Here is a 14960-nt window from a genome sequence, read left to right as displayed (position 1 = left end):
ACTCAATTCTGAAGTTGTTGGTAGACTGTTCTATCGATTTCTTTTAAGTTTTGTTGATTTATAGTGTTATATCTTCTATTTACTTGTTGATCTGCCTAGTTGTTCTATCCATTATTCAAAATGGGGTATTGAAGTATCTTACTATTGTTGAATTGTCTGTTTCTCACTTCAGCTCTGTCAGTTGTTGTTTCATGTATTTTGGGTCTCTGTTGTTAGGTGCATATATGATGGATTGACCCTTTTTTCATTATAAAATGTCCTTTGTCTCTAGTAGCAATTTTTGTCTTAAAGTCTATTTTATCCACTACCAGTATGGCTGCTTGGCTCTCTTTTTTATTGTTTGCATGGTATCACTTTTTCTTTCCTTTTGCTTTGTGTCCTTGACTCTGAAGTATGTCACTTATATGAAGTATAGAGTTGGATGGTATTTTTAATACATTCTGAAAATCTCTACCATTTAATTAGAGTGTTTAGCACAGTCATATTTAATGTAATTATTGATAAGATAGAATGCATGCCTGCCATTTTGGTATTTGCTATCTATATAGCTTGTGTCTTTTTTGTTCCTCTAGTCCTACATTACTATATTTTTTGTATTAAATATTTTTGTACCATTTTAATTCTCTTTATTTTTCTGTTGTTTTTGTTTGTTTGCATAGTGACTTTTCTAAACTCATTTTATAAAGTCTTCAATTTTTGTCATTTGTCAGACTGAAGTCTTTGCTCAAGTAACTTAGTGGTCAGATAATGACTAGACTAGATTGCCTTAAATGCCTGGAACCAATATGTCTCCCAGTTTCTGCTAAGGGGCTCTGTGTGCTTGCAGGGTATGTTTTAAATAGGCAATTGACAACTCTGCTTTAGTCTTCCCTTCCTGCTATGCAGAGCCACAAAGTGAGCATAAGTAAGAATTCAGAACCTTCTTAGGTCACCGCTGAGTATAAACACCGCTCAAGGTATGTGCATAGCCTTCTAGAGTCTCTGGAAAATGCAAAGCTCTTCAAAACCCCGTATGGACATCTTATTCCCCAGTGTTTCCTTTCAGGCTTTTTGTTCAGCTTGTGGTTTGTCCCAATTCTTTCCTATTGCCTCAGGCAGTCAAAATGTTAAACAATTGCCTCTGATTATTTTCAACAATTGTCCCCTGGGGAAAAAGCTGTTCACACTAGGTAAGTTCTAAATCAGTCCAATAATGAGCCTTGATAATGGAACTAAGGAACCCTCAGACATATCAAACAATGACTATTCTCTAGAAATGGGGCTTTGAGAGAGATCCAAGCCCTTTTTGCCTTCTCCAGTGGCTGACAGACTACTGGTTTTCACTTTAATTGTACGCTATTGGTTTTTTAGTTTACCATCGAACTTGAAAGAGGGATACAGAAATTGGGCAAGTTAAAACTCTATAAAGCTCAATGTTCTTACCAAGAGTCAGCCAGTTTTCTTGAATAAATGTGCCCTAGATAGCTGCAAGCCTTTTTTTTAATTTACAGAGCTCTGAAAAAGTTGATTCTGACTATTTTTGCCAATATTCTCATTACTTTCATGGAGGAGAGAACTTTGGAGCATTTTACTTCACTATTTTCACTGAGGTCCAACCCAGACTCATTTTACATCAATCTTTCTTTTCTCTGTTTGACCGATTTAAGTTTCTGTCTACTTTTCCACTCATTTCCATTCCAATTCCCTCATACCCCACTTTCAATCAAGACATTTATTTCTTACCTTGGGTATTTAAACTAATTCTTTACTTCAATTATCATTGGCTTATTTTGAGGTTTTATAATCTTGAACTCAGATTACTTCAGCAGTTTCCAAACTGGTCCCTCTTCAGCCAGTCTTATTTACCACCCTACAACCATACTGACCTTTTAAAAACATAAATCAGACTGTGTGTTCCCTTGACCTGGCCCTTGCCATGAATGCCTTCACCTCTAGAATAAAGTCCAGTAATTACCATGGCAGGGTATAGATGCTCCTCTTGATTTGGCCCTTGGTCTCCAGTCTGCCACTTGCAGCACTTATCCCAGTCATACATAAATACATGTTCCTAGAAATTCTTCACCCTCACAATGTTATTCATGTCCCTTGCCCTACTAGTGAATTCATCCATTCAATACATAATTTCCAAGTGCCCACTATATATGTATCAGGCTGTATGCAAGGCACAGGGGTGAAAGAAGATAATAACACAGGCAAGGTCCCCCTCCCTGTCGATGTTACATCCAGAGGAGGAAACTGACAATAAGCAAGTAAATAAATTAATAAACTGAATAATTGCAGAATTCCATAATTCAGTGAGGGTAGTAAATACAGAAATAGTACCGGGAAAACCTTCATTACTCAGCTTGGAAAGAAAAGTTTTCTCTAGAAGGGCAATATCTGAGCTCAGACCTGAAGGATGACAAGGAGCCAAAAAAGCACAAGAGGAAAAAGATCTCAGTCAAAGCCTTGAGACCAAAATGAAACCCTGATAGAAATTAAAACAGAGAAAAATGGTCCCAAGAACCTCCAGGCATTCTGATGAACGCACATACCGTACTCTCACACACACACACATTCACACATGTACACACTTAGCTTAAGGTCCTCAAGCCAGTAAGTGCTGGATGGACCACCTGACAGATGGGAAATCCTTACACACAACTGTGACAAGGGGAAGTCTGTGGGAAAGGTGCTGTTATTTTGCTGGCCCACCCCTGCTGAGTGAAGCCAAAGTTTCCCTTGGATTCATTCCCACCTGAACTTCCACCCATATAAGCTAAAAAGGCCTCTTACATCCATGTTTTACATAACGAAAGAGATGAGGATTAAGTGGCAGCTGCTTAAAGTTGGGTGTAGAGAAGAAACACATGTACATACATGCTTGGTTGTAAAATCATTACAATTTGAAAAGAAACTTAAAACCTTCCATCCATGATTCTCACAGTCATGATCCAGCTAAAGAGTTTTGGGTAAGCCAAGTCCCTGATGGAAGATGGTGAGAGGAATGAGAAAGTATTCCACAAAGAGGGGTGTTGACTGAGTAGGTGATAGACTCTTTTTTTTTTTTTTTGCTATATATTTTTTCTTTTTTTTTTTATTATTATTATTTTTATTGACTTTGTAATAATATTACATTAAAAATATATATGTGAAGTCCCATTCAACCCCACCCCCCCACCCCACCTCTCCCCCCCACCAGCAACACTCGTTCCCATCATCATGACACATCCATTGGATTTGGTAAGTACATCTTTGGGCACCTCTGCACCTCATAGTCAATGGTCCACATCATGGCCCATACTCTCCTCCATTCCATCCAGTGGGCCCTGTGAGGATTTACAATGTCCGGTGATTGCCTCTGAAGCACCAGGTGATAGACTCTTGCTACTGACTGAATATCCAACCCACAGGCACAGACCCTGCTATTGTTGGGAATTTCTGTAGAAATAGAACCACAGCCTGATGGTCCTGGACAAATCCCTCCTAAAGTCTGCACTCTCTGCAATCATTCATTCAATGAATAACTACTGAGAATCTCTGATGTGCCAGCCCCTGTTCTAGGTCCAGGGATACCTCAGTGAGCAGATAAAGGTCTCCTAGAATTATAGTCTAATGAGAATACAATTAATTGATTGATTAATTAATAAGTAGGTGACATCTAGAGTATGTCCGATGTTGATAAGCACAATGAAAAATAATAATAAAGCAGGAGTAGGGTTAAGAAGTACTGAGAAGTTTCATTTCTAACTAAGATGCACTAACAGTGACCAGATACAGCCTTCCAATTAAAACAACTAACAACCAGACAAAAAAAAAAAAAAAAAAACAGCAGTTTTTGAGACTCTGGATATCAGGGGATGAATAGCAGTTATCCCTAGGTGGCAGGAAATTGCCAAAAGGAGATAACAGCCCATGCATCCATCAACAGATGAATAAATTTTTAAAATGCGGTATATACACACAATAGAATATTATTCAACTGTAAAAAGGAATAAAGTTCTAAAACATGCTATAACATGGATGAAACTGAGAGAATAAACAAGGCACACAAGGACAAATGTTCTATAATTTCACTTATATGAAATAACTAGAAATAGGAAAACTATAGAGACAGAAAATAGAACTTACCAGGGGATGGGAGAAGGGAGGAAGAAAGAGTTGTTGTTTGGGAGGGTATAGAATGTTGGTAAATTTTGGAAATTTTTAAATAAAATTAATTATTTTTAAATTGCCCACACTGGTTTCTTAGTCCTATTCTAATATATCCTGTTATGATGTATTAGGTTGCAAGTAAAGGAAAATCCTAATTCCACTTTCTTAAATAGGATTTTTCTTATCTCACCTATAAAGTCCATTGGTGGGACAAAGCTCCAGTGTTGGTTAATTTAGGCAATTCACAATGTTATCAAGATTCACTGGAGCAGGAACTTGTTGGGGGAGGGGGGGAGGTGAGGCGGGCAGAGGAAGACTGCTACATGTGTCAGAAATAGGGTAAGTTTCATTCAGAGTGGGCACTTTAGCAAACCATGGGATGCTTGCACCCAAGCCATGTCCACCAACAATTTTACCAAGAACAAAGGTGGTATTTGGACCTCTGTCCACCTTATTTCGGCTGCCAACTTTCTATTCATTCATAATTTGTGCTAGAAAGAAGGATCCTGTTCATTGGATCTCCTCAAAACCCAGCATCAACAATGGAAAGATGAATATATGACAAGATGAAATTCTGACAAAATAGCTGAGATATTACTGTCTTCACTCAGTGGCATCCATTGTTTCAGGAGGAGAGCAAAGCAGTGAATGGTCGACCTAATTTTTTTTTAACTCATACCATAGAAAATGGTCTTGAAAGCCAAGATTCATGATGGCAAGAGGAAAGCTTGAGAGAGACAGTTTTGCTTTAGTTCTAAAAGGTTAACGCTGAATATCAAAATTCAGGCCCCCAAGCATTCCATCTATAAAATTAGTACTATAAACCAGCATTTTTCAAACTGTAGACTGTGATCCATTAGTGGATTGCAAAATCGATGTAGTAGAGTTCAACTAGTTTTTTTTTAAATGAGAAGTTAGAATAGAATAAAACATTAGAGTGTATTATGCATAATAAAGATACTTATTGTTCCTTGAATATTTGTTTTATGTGTGTGTGTGTGTGTTTCAGGCCACAGTGTAAAATATATTGATTTTATATTCTTTTATATGTGAGCTGCATTAAAAGGCTTGAAAGGCGTTGCCATCAATAATAAATGTGGAGAAACATTGAAGAAGAGTCTGATGATTCAGCCTCACATTAATAGATAAATGTGCCCTGACTGGGAAATTATGTCACATCAGAGTTGACAAGAGCCATGAAAAGAATAAGAGAAGGGAAGACCAGCAGTGGAAATGCAGCCTTGGGCTGAGCCCTGCGGGCTGTGCTGGACGTTTGGAGAAAAGGACAGCACACCCAGAAAGAGGAACCACAAACACAGCGGCGAGCAGGTGGGAAAGTCTAGTGAGGATTCAGGGGGTAAAGAATAGGTCCATGTATCTGGAGCTAAGTTAGACTAAAGGATGGAGAACTGAGCAGATGAAATTGAAAGTTCCCATAGTGGGCAGGTCAATAGGACTTTGCCCACCACGTAAAGACATCTGTTTTTCGATGGGTTATGCGGGGAGTCGTGGAATATTTTTGAGCTGGAGAATGACAAGAAGCTAGCAGGATGGCCAGGAGAGAAAAGGAACAGGGGGCAAGCAGACTCTTTAGAAGTCAGGTAAATAGCTGAGCCCAAGGGAAGAGGCAAGATTTGTAGCAGTGGCCAGACAAACAAAACTAAATGCATCCTAGGAGCAAGACTAGAGGAGAAAGCTCTTGAGAATGGGCTAAATGGAAAGAAAAAATGAAAAGCCTTCTAAGATAAAAGGTCCCATCTCTCATACATTACAAATAAGCTTAATTTTTAGCATTGTTGGAATAATTAGTGCTGTTTTCATATAGAAGTATTTTATACTTCTCATTAACTGCCTAACAAATCCATTAGTCATTTGATCTTCACACTCACCTTATGAGGCAATAAGAAGCTGTATGACTATCTCCATTTTAAAAACAGGGAAGTTGTATTCCAGAGGGATTATCTGGCCTCTCAAATTCACACAGTAAGTGACAGCGCTGGAGTTGCCAAAGCTTCTTACACTTACTCCACAGTATGACAGACCATACTCACATATTGTCATCCTCAAATAACGACCCATCAACTTATCGATTAAAATTATTCCAAGACTTGAACTGGCTCAATACTTGAGAGAGAAAGCCCTTTAAAGAGGTCACTGCGGGTTGGGTAAGTTTATTTAATAAATATTTTTCTTATTTAGAGGTTTTAATTTTAAGTATGTGGTCTACTCTTTTTGTATGATTATTTGCTCAAAAAAATATTTTAGTCAGCAAAACACATCATAAAATTTTAATATGTTTCAGAGCTCTTTTTAGTGTTTGAAAAAGCACAAATCAGGCATTCTTGAATTTTGAATGTGGTGCCCCTGTAATTGGGCTCTCTCTGAGGAAGGCCCTTCCAAACCGTGCAATGAAATTGCTCTTTTAAAGAAGACTCGCCTTGCCTATTCCACAGGAATATGGTGAGTATCAAAATTAGATATGTGTATAAAAGCAATTTGAAACTAAACCACTGGACAGACATAAATTCCACAGAAAAGGATTGTGATGATTCCATTTTGGAATCAGTTTTGTGAAGGTAGAAACCTGCTCTACCTTGTTCACCATTAGGTTTCCAGTGCCTGAAATGTTACCCAACACATAGTAGGTTCTCAGTCAATATTTATTAAATGAATGAAAGAATAATAATAGATTATAATGTGAAGGGGGCCCGGAGGGAAGAAGCCACTAGGGAGCCTCAGAACATCAGAATATAATTAGAGACAAACCTGTCTTCTCCAGTAACCCACCTTGTGCATCTTTGTAGGTATTCTAAAGACCAGCACGCTGTAGGTGTACAATGAGTGCCTACTTGATTGCATACTCTGCAAATTAGACTGAGACCCACCAGCAACTGTCCCAAAGCACTGTGCCTCATCAGATGGTCACATCAGGCAACGCCCATGGACATCTCCTGCTCTTTGGGGCTCCAGCTTCCAGTCTCACCTCTTAAACCTGGGTGCTCAGGCCAAGCAGAGCATGCCCCAAAAGGTGAGAGGGGAGGACACGGAAAACCATGAGATCAACATGGAGCTTTCACAAGTGCTGATTTCTAGCAAAGTGGAGTGGGAGGTCCAACTGAGGTTCACTATTATGTGCATCCAGTGCTTGGGCACAATTTGTTCTCAATATATAGTTGTTGCATGAATAAAAAACAATTCATGAGTACATATTGAAACACACACAGAGAGATTATGGAGCAGAATTCACATTTGTAAAAAATTAAAAAAAGATAGAACAAGATTCTTTCGAGGAATTTCAAGTTTTCAATAACCATGTTCAGCTATGGTCCCTAGAGCCCCATGGTTACCAGGGGACCTAAACATTCTCTGCACTTTGAATAGCATCATGTATGTGAAATGGGGTGAAAAACACAAATACAGGTGCTACCTAGGAGCTGCAGTCAGGTCATCATCTCTCCAAACAACATTATTAGCAATTTCCTTCCAAATTTTAAGCTCTTTACTCAGCATATAACATAATGAGAAAAAAGCAGATAGGTCTGCAGGGTCCCAAGTGCATCTCCTCATCTACAGCTTGGTGCAGCTCTGAACATGTCTCCTAATTTTAACACGAGGACCCTTCCCTTCACTGTGATAAGCATGTCACAATAATATTGGGGAAACGCCATACTTTTTAGAGATACATACCGGAATATTTTGGGGTGAGATGTCATGATGTCTCTACTTTACAATAACGAGGCAGGGAAGAATGGAAGTAAATATGGAAAGTTGGCGTGTCAGGTCTAGATGAGGGGAACATGAGTATTACACTAGGTCTAGTTTTTGATAAGCGTGAAAATTTTCATGTTAAAAGTAAACAGAAAAAAATCAGTACATCATAAAAAGGAATATCTACCTGCAAAGATTATTGAGAGGACTAAATGAGATACTTATCACAGACGCAGAATAGATGCTCAGGAAATAATTCCACCAACTCATGAGTTCACACAGACACTCTCCGCATCTTCTCCTTTCTTTGAAAACCGACAGTAATTCTTACTTTCAGGCCCTCTACAAAAATCATGTAACTTAAATACTGTTCCAACTTGTATGATAGTTTCACATGCAAGAGCCCCTTGGGCATAAGGACTGACAGCACTCGCGACGCTGGGCCATTCTGGTGTGTTCTATTGGCCATTCCTCCCTTGAAAAATGGATGAGGCAGAACACGAAGCTATACCTTTGAAGTAGACAGACTCACGGCCTCTTCTGCACGTGATAAGCGTGACCGCAGCCAGTGACTGAATTCATGGAACCTCAGGCTCCATTTCTGCCCACCCGGGTCCTCCCCTCCCTGCTGTGCTGCTCACAGGGCTGCCTAAGGGTGCGTGCACAGAGGGGCCAGCGACGTTACCTGTCTCCCACCGCCCCACAGAGACACGAAGCATTAGCAAGGGGCCTTTATGGTGTCCTATTAAAAAGTCTGGATTTAGGGAGTGAGTAATTATTGTACCTGTTGACCTTTGAGGACTATCAATTAGATATTTTTATTTCTGTTTTGTGTTTGTTTTCTTTTCATTAACCTGGATTATACCTTAAGGAGAAAACGGGAACTACAAAATATAAAATAAAAAGCCGATTTAAACAAACAAGCCCCTTTAAAATGTGGTCCTGGAAGCAAAAGCAATAATTTTGCTGGCAGGACAGGTCTGGAAATCCTTATTTTACAGAGGAAACTGAGTCAGGATGGGCCAGAAAGTGGGAAAGTCAAGGCCAAGGCCCGGGCGGCTGGGGGTCTGGACACGAGCTCTTCTCATCTGAACGAAATGTGCTTGTTCCGAGATCGGAAGAAGAGACGGGACAAAGGAGGAGCGCGGCTGCCCGTGCGTCCTCCGGCGCGCAAGTGGCCAACGCCGCGCCCAGCATGTTCCCGCCAGGCGGAGGCGAACGCCGAGGACGCTTGGAACGCGCGAAGCCGCTGATGAATTGGCGCCGCAGAGCAAGTATCAACAGTCTTCCGGGGCCCGGGGCGCGGGCGCGAGGCCTCCCGGGGGTTTGGGACTGCTCCGCCGGCCGACCATAAATAAGGGCCGGGAGCGGGGCCGGCGCGCCGAGCTGCGGCTCCTCGGAGCGGCGGGGCGGAGCTGGCGTTGCTGCCAGCCCGTGGGGTCGGAGATGCCCATATATGGCCCCGAGGCGAGTGGGGGTGGGGCGGGGCTGAGGTCCCCCTGCCCCAGCCGGTCCCATTCCAGCTGTGCCTTCTGTAGAGGCAGGCGCGCTGCGCCTGGCGGGAGGCCTCAGCGCCCCGTGTCTGTGCCCGGAGCCGAGGCGCCCAGGCCCCACCGCGCGGAGGCGTCCCCTGGAGCCCGGGAAGCCAGACAAAGAGCTGAAGAAAAGTCCCCAAAACCAGGGGGCGAGCCTGGACGAGTTCACAAATAACCTCTAGGCCCCCATACCTGGCCTCACAGAGGCATTCATTCATTTATTCATTCATTCATTCATTCATTCATTCAATCATCATTCACAGCAAATACTCACTGAACATCACTCCTGCCAGACACTGGGCTAGGTCCTGAGGATTCAAACGCTGCAAACACTGAAGCTGACCCTCACTCAATCATTCATTCATTCATTCATTCATTCAGCTGACATTTCTGAGAACTGCTCCATGCACCAGGTCCTGGAGCTGCAGCAGTGAACAAGACTGTCTTTGTCCCTGACCTCATGGAGCTGCCCATCTAATGTCTAGAGGGCATTCTAGGGGACAGGGAGCTTGGCCTCTCAGAGCCTCAGTTTGTTCGCCTGTAAAATGGACGTAGTCCTACCTCACCTACAGGATTGCTGTGAGGTTTAGAGGCAAAGGATGTGACAGTACTGGGCAAACTCCACTTGGTACTCACTTGATAGTGACGATGATTCCTTAGGGAATGCTTGGAAATGCCCCCAAGCTACTTACCTGTAGACAAAGAAGGCACCCACAAGCTGTATCAAATTGTGCCATATCAAGTTACTCACTCATAAATGAGGGAAGGAGGAATTTCATAAAGAGACCACTGTGAATGGGGTGACTTATTGAGTGTAGAAGACTGTTGGGGCAGGGCAGAAATGATTTCCAATTACATTTGAATAGCATGTTAGGGTTCACAAAGACTTTTTTGTAATATGCAGAGTACCACTGTGAGAGTGAGCTCGGCTCAGGTATGAGTCTGGTAGGGGGGCAGAAGGTGCTCACCTGGGGTGCCTACTCTGGAGACAGGAAACTCAACTCTATTTATGATCTTCACACTGGATAGGATTCATTGAGAATAGCAGAATCCAAAGAACAGAAAAAGAATTACATGCAGATCTTCACAATGGGATAGAAACAAATGTATACACTAAAATGCTCCATGAGGTCTCAGATTTTTCCTGCCACCACGCTGTCACAAGCAGCACAGTCCCATCAGTAACATCTCTCTTGCAAATAGTAATGTTCAGCCATTTGGGACAAGGGGAGAAGGTGGAGGTGAGGGGATCACACAAGGAAAAAATTCATTAAAATCTCCTAGGAAGGCAGAAGTCATTCACAAAGATTTCCTGGAGGTTCCTACATTTATACCCCCAGACCACCCCCCAGAAGCTGCAGGACAGAGTGGGTTTGACATTAACCATTGATGGATTCCTTTTCATTGCCTATTCCTCTCTTGCCATACTGAGGCTGCATCAGTATCTAATCCCATGATAATCTGTGTTTAACCCAATCAGCATAGTGACAGACATTTCCTCACTCTGGAACTGAAATGCCTAATGAATAAGAATTTTCAGCCTTTTGTCTGTAACTGCTTGGGTTTTTTGACTGCATTTTAATGGTTCTTGCTATTCCTTTCCTGATAGCTACAGCACAGCTCTTGGTAATGTCAGAACTTGGATCTTCCAGTAAACACCCTGCAAAGGTGCTTGCGGCAGTGGTCTCTAACCTGAGGGTGACTTCTCTCTGTTTTGCTCTAGAATGCAGCTGGGAAGCCATAATATACACCACCCCAGGGGTAAGCACTAGCAGAAAAAGTCAGCAATTGCTCTGCAAAAAAAAAGAGGCATATTCTCTCTCTGAAGCAAGATATGGCTCATTGTTGAACGTTTCCAGGAATGGCCATCTAATGTGTGAACACTCATCCCCAACAAATACCATATTTGACCCACAAGATACATGTGTAAGGAAAAAAAAAAAAAAAGAACAGAATTGGGATTGGGTGGTCTCATCCTTCCATCTTACCTTGTTCCAATCTTATTTGGTCCAGATTGACTTGTTTCAGCCTATCACTTAGTCCCTTACTGATAGGTTGTTCATAAAGCCTCTCTGACCCTCAGTCTCTTTGTCAATATGTAACCCAGAGTGTGGCGGGCTCTTCTTCATGCCATGCATGTTGTGTCAGCTTTGACTTTGGCTATAGCTACATGTAGAAAACAGCTTGTGTGCCAGTTTCCACAAGAAATCCAGACACAGCAAGATTTTCATAACTTTTTAGTGATCTTACCTGAAAATGAGTGGAGTCAGAGGTCAGAACACACAATGGAGAGCAGCATTCCCCCAAAGAGCCCCTGTTCTCTGAGACACTATGAAGGGTTCATTCTCTCAGTGTTTACCATCCCCCCTGAGGCCTCACTGGCCTCTCTCCACCCCACCACATGCCTCCCACCCAGAGCAGAAAATGACCTACTCCTGTTGTCTTACAAGTATCTCTGATCCAACCTTCCTTTCCAAGTTTCACCTAAACATTTCTCCAAACCAAGACAGTCCCTCCTAGGAGAGACAGTTGTGACTGCAATTCTCCCCACCTCTACAAGAACGGGGACAGTGATATATGTTCCTCCCCTGCTCCGGGTTGTGGTAACAAACATACGAAGAAATGAGCATAAACATTCTTCGTAAAAGGTGTTCATCAAATAAAATGGCAGTAATAACAGCAACGTGACGTTACAAATCATAGGACTAGTCCAGTGTTTTTCACACATTTTTGGCCACAGTGCACATCAAGAACTATATTTGACACCTAGAACTAGTACATACACATACACAACTGAAATAAAGGTTTCACAAGACAGTAACTACCTTACGATGTATAGTGTGCTCTAATTTTTATACCGCGTTCCCTTCTGTTATGTTGTCAAAGCTAGACATGGCCCATAAAATTGGCCTAACAACCACCAATGGGCCAACTCTTTCTTAGAAGAATCCTATCATCCCACCTCGTTTTTTAGAGACAAAGAAACCGAGGCCCATTCATTCTTTTCAACAAGCATTTACTAAAAATCTACCCCTTTCACATACTGTGCTGAGCTTGGAGAATGAAGAGATGAGGCTACCCTTAAGGTCTTCGTAGCCTAAAGTGGGGTGGTGAAGAGGCAGATCAGGGTGACAGCTTGTCCAAGTTCACACAGCTCTGGTGTAAGAACTAGAATTAACAGAACTAAACCTCTTTGAAAGTGACCTCCCTACAGTTTTGAAAAACAGCAAAACTTTTATTTTAATTGTACTTTTAAAATATTTACATTTGCAACCACAGTTGATGAAAAAAAAACATCTTTTTCATAAATGTTCATGACTTTTGCTCTGTGTATATAAATCTGTCAGAGACTAAAGTTAAAGCCAGGCAGTCTAAGACAGAACGCTTGGCTTTAAGGAGCCATAGAATATACATTCATAATTCTTCAATAGCATTTTATAGCAAAAAACACACTTGCATACGACATTGTTTCTTTTATATCAATCTTCACAACAACCCCTATTGTACTGTTAGTCCCATTTTATGGCTCAGCAGCAGAGACTCAGGTGGTGACTCACTCAGTTTTCCTCAGTGAAGTAGCAGGATGATGAATCCTTGTTGGGTTGTAATGGGAAATAAGGATCAGGATAGCTTTGCCCCAGATTATGAGAGTCCTAGATTTCTTTTTAAGCAACAGATATGAGATGGTGCAATCCTTCATAAATCAAATTAATTTCAAGTTATTATAAAAGAATGACTGTACATTTCAATATGTTGTAAACAGTCCTCAAGAATTTCGCTTCAGCATTCCTTGCCTGCATGGACTATTCCAAAGATAGAGGCTGGAAAGCAGTGTTCTAAGGCTATAGTCAGCTTCAAGTCTCAATGCAAGTTACCAGTCAAAAGTTCATGGTCTCCCCACCCCCTCCAACCATGGTGCTGTCCCATATTCTCACTCCCGTTGTGGGTTTCCATCTCCAAACTGTTTATTTATTTTCAGAAATTCTCACAAGGCTAATGACAAAAAACTGACATTTGTCTAAAAGAGCTCAGACTGGGGGAAAATGCCAAGCCCCTGAAGGGACAGTTGTGCGCACTTAGGAGAGGGGATTTTAAATCCAGCTGCAAATCAAAGCAAGAGGTCATTGTCAGAATCAAGCAGGAGACAAGTCTGATTGCAGTTGATCTGTGCAAGGTCTGGATACTTGCAGGAAAAAATATAAATAAATAGAAGATATACTTTTATTAGAACATACACATTTATTTGCTTGGGTTTACAGAATTCCGTCTTTTTAAATTTCCTTTGTCTATTATTAACACACACACACATTGGCACACAGTACAAAGTAGAATTTGAGATACACTTCAAGAATAGTTTATAAGTTTATAAAGTGGTTTATTAAAGGCTTTCTCTGCCCCATTGATTTGGAAATTATTATGCCTTCCACACATAGGTAGCTCCAAAATTAATTATTATTATATATGATTAAATGCAGGATAATGTTTATTTATAAATTGCCAAACATTTTCAGCATAGGCTGGAAGAGGAGGCTGAAAACGTAGGCAAGGGTCTTATCAAAAAATGTTTTATGTGGTACACTAAAGAATTTGTCTCAAGCAGGCAGTCACTGAATAATTGCCAGCAATGTTAACGGCCTGGCCTTATTTGTGCTCTGAAAGATTACCCTTGCAGTAGATGGAGAATGAGTTGGAAGAGAACAAAACTAGGAGCAGTTTGGACAGCTGAGCATACATTGTAATATTCCACTAATAGATGATGTTTGTCCTGAATATGTATGGGGGGCAGTTCTCCATGGATTGGTCTCTTTTGTTTCTCCTTGTCTTGCAAGTGAAGCACTCATTTCCCTTTGTTCCAGACTATATCTCCAAGGACCTTTGTATGGCAAAAAACCTTGAAAGTTAGAGATGGTGCCTCACTCTGGCACATGCAAAGGGAACATGCTTACTGCCTATTATAAAAGATTTGGGTTCCCTAAGCTCAGGGTTCCTCTCCTGAAATATAACTCATTGCATGTGTAGGGTTATCTGGCCCTTTTCACATTATCTTGTGGGATTTGGGACTCAGGAAACCAGCACAACAGCATTGACACTCTGGCTACCACTACTGCTGTGAGTAATAAATCATCCTTTGTCTCTGACCCGTAAGTCTTGTGTCTTTTACTATCATCCATGGAACAAGGAAGACTTGCTTGTTAACTTACAATTAGGGTAAAATCTTACAGTTCTTTATACTAGGATATAACAGTTACTACAAAATTGAAAAGCAGGGAATGGATGAGAAAGAAATTTAGTTTGATTTGGGGGTGAGAGAAAAGAAAAAGTATCAAATATGAAGTAAATTCATTCTTCCTCTTCAATACCCTCCCTATTTTCGAAGTACATGTCTGTGCATTCACTCAAATTAATTCAGAGCCTTTCATGAGTCTAACAGTGAGTGGTAGAAGTTGAAAGGAAATAGGAGAGGTGCTGGGAATTATGGGATCGATTTATATAGAAAAGATTCCAGAGTGAATCATGAAACAACAAAAAGAAGGGGAAAAAACATCCTTGAGTGGGGGAACAGTAGCAGTCTGGATTTGAAGA

The 14960-nt window shown here is 41.2% G+C and overlaps 1 long non-coding RNA gene across 1 annotated transcript in view; it reads right to left on the bottom strand.

Moving 5' to 3' along the window:
* The window catches only part of LOC131279216 (uncharacterized), a 112015-nt gene that overhangs the window by 3728 nt on the left and 93327 nt on the right, over positions 1 to 14960 (bottom strand). The gene's annotated exons all lie outside the window — the stretch shown is intronic.

This window comes from Dasypus novemcinctus, chromosome 1 (genome assembly GCF_030445035.2).
Source record: "Dasypus novemcinctus isolate mDasNov1 chromosome 1, mDasNov1.1.hap2, whole genome shotgun sequence".
Classification (NCBI taxonomy): domain Eukaryota; kingdom Metazoa; phylum Chordata; class Mammalia; order Cingulata; family Dasypodidae; genus Dasypus; species Dasypus novemcinctus.
The sequence above is the reverse complement of the archived record's forward strand: the minus strand, read 5'-3'. Positions and strand labels throughout refer to the sequence as shown.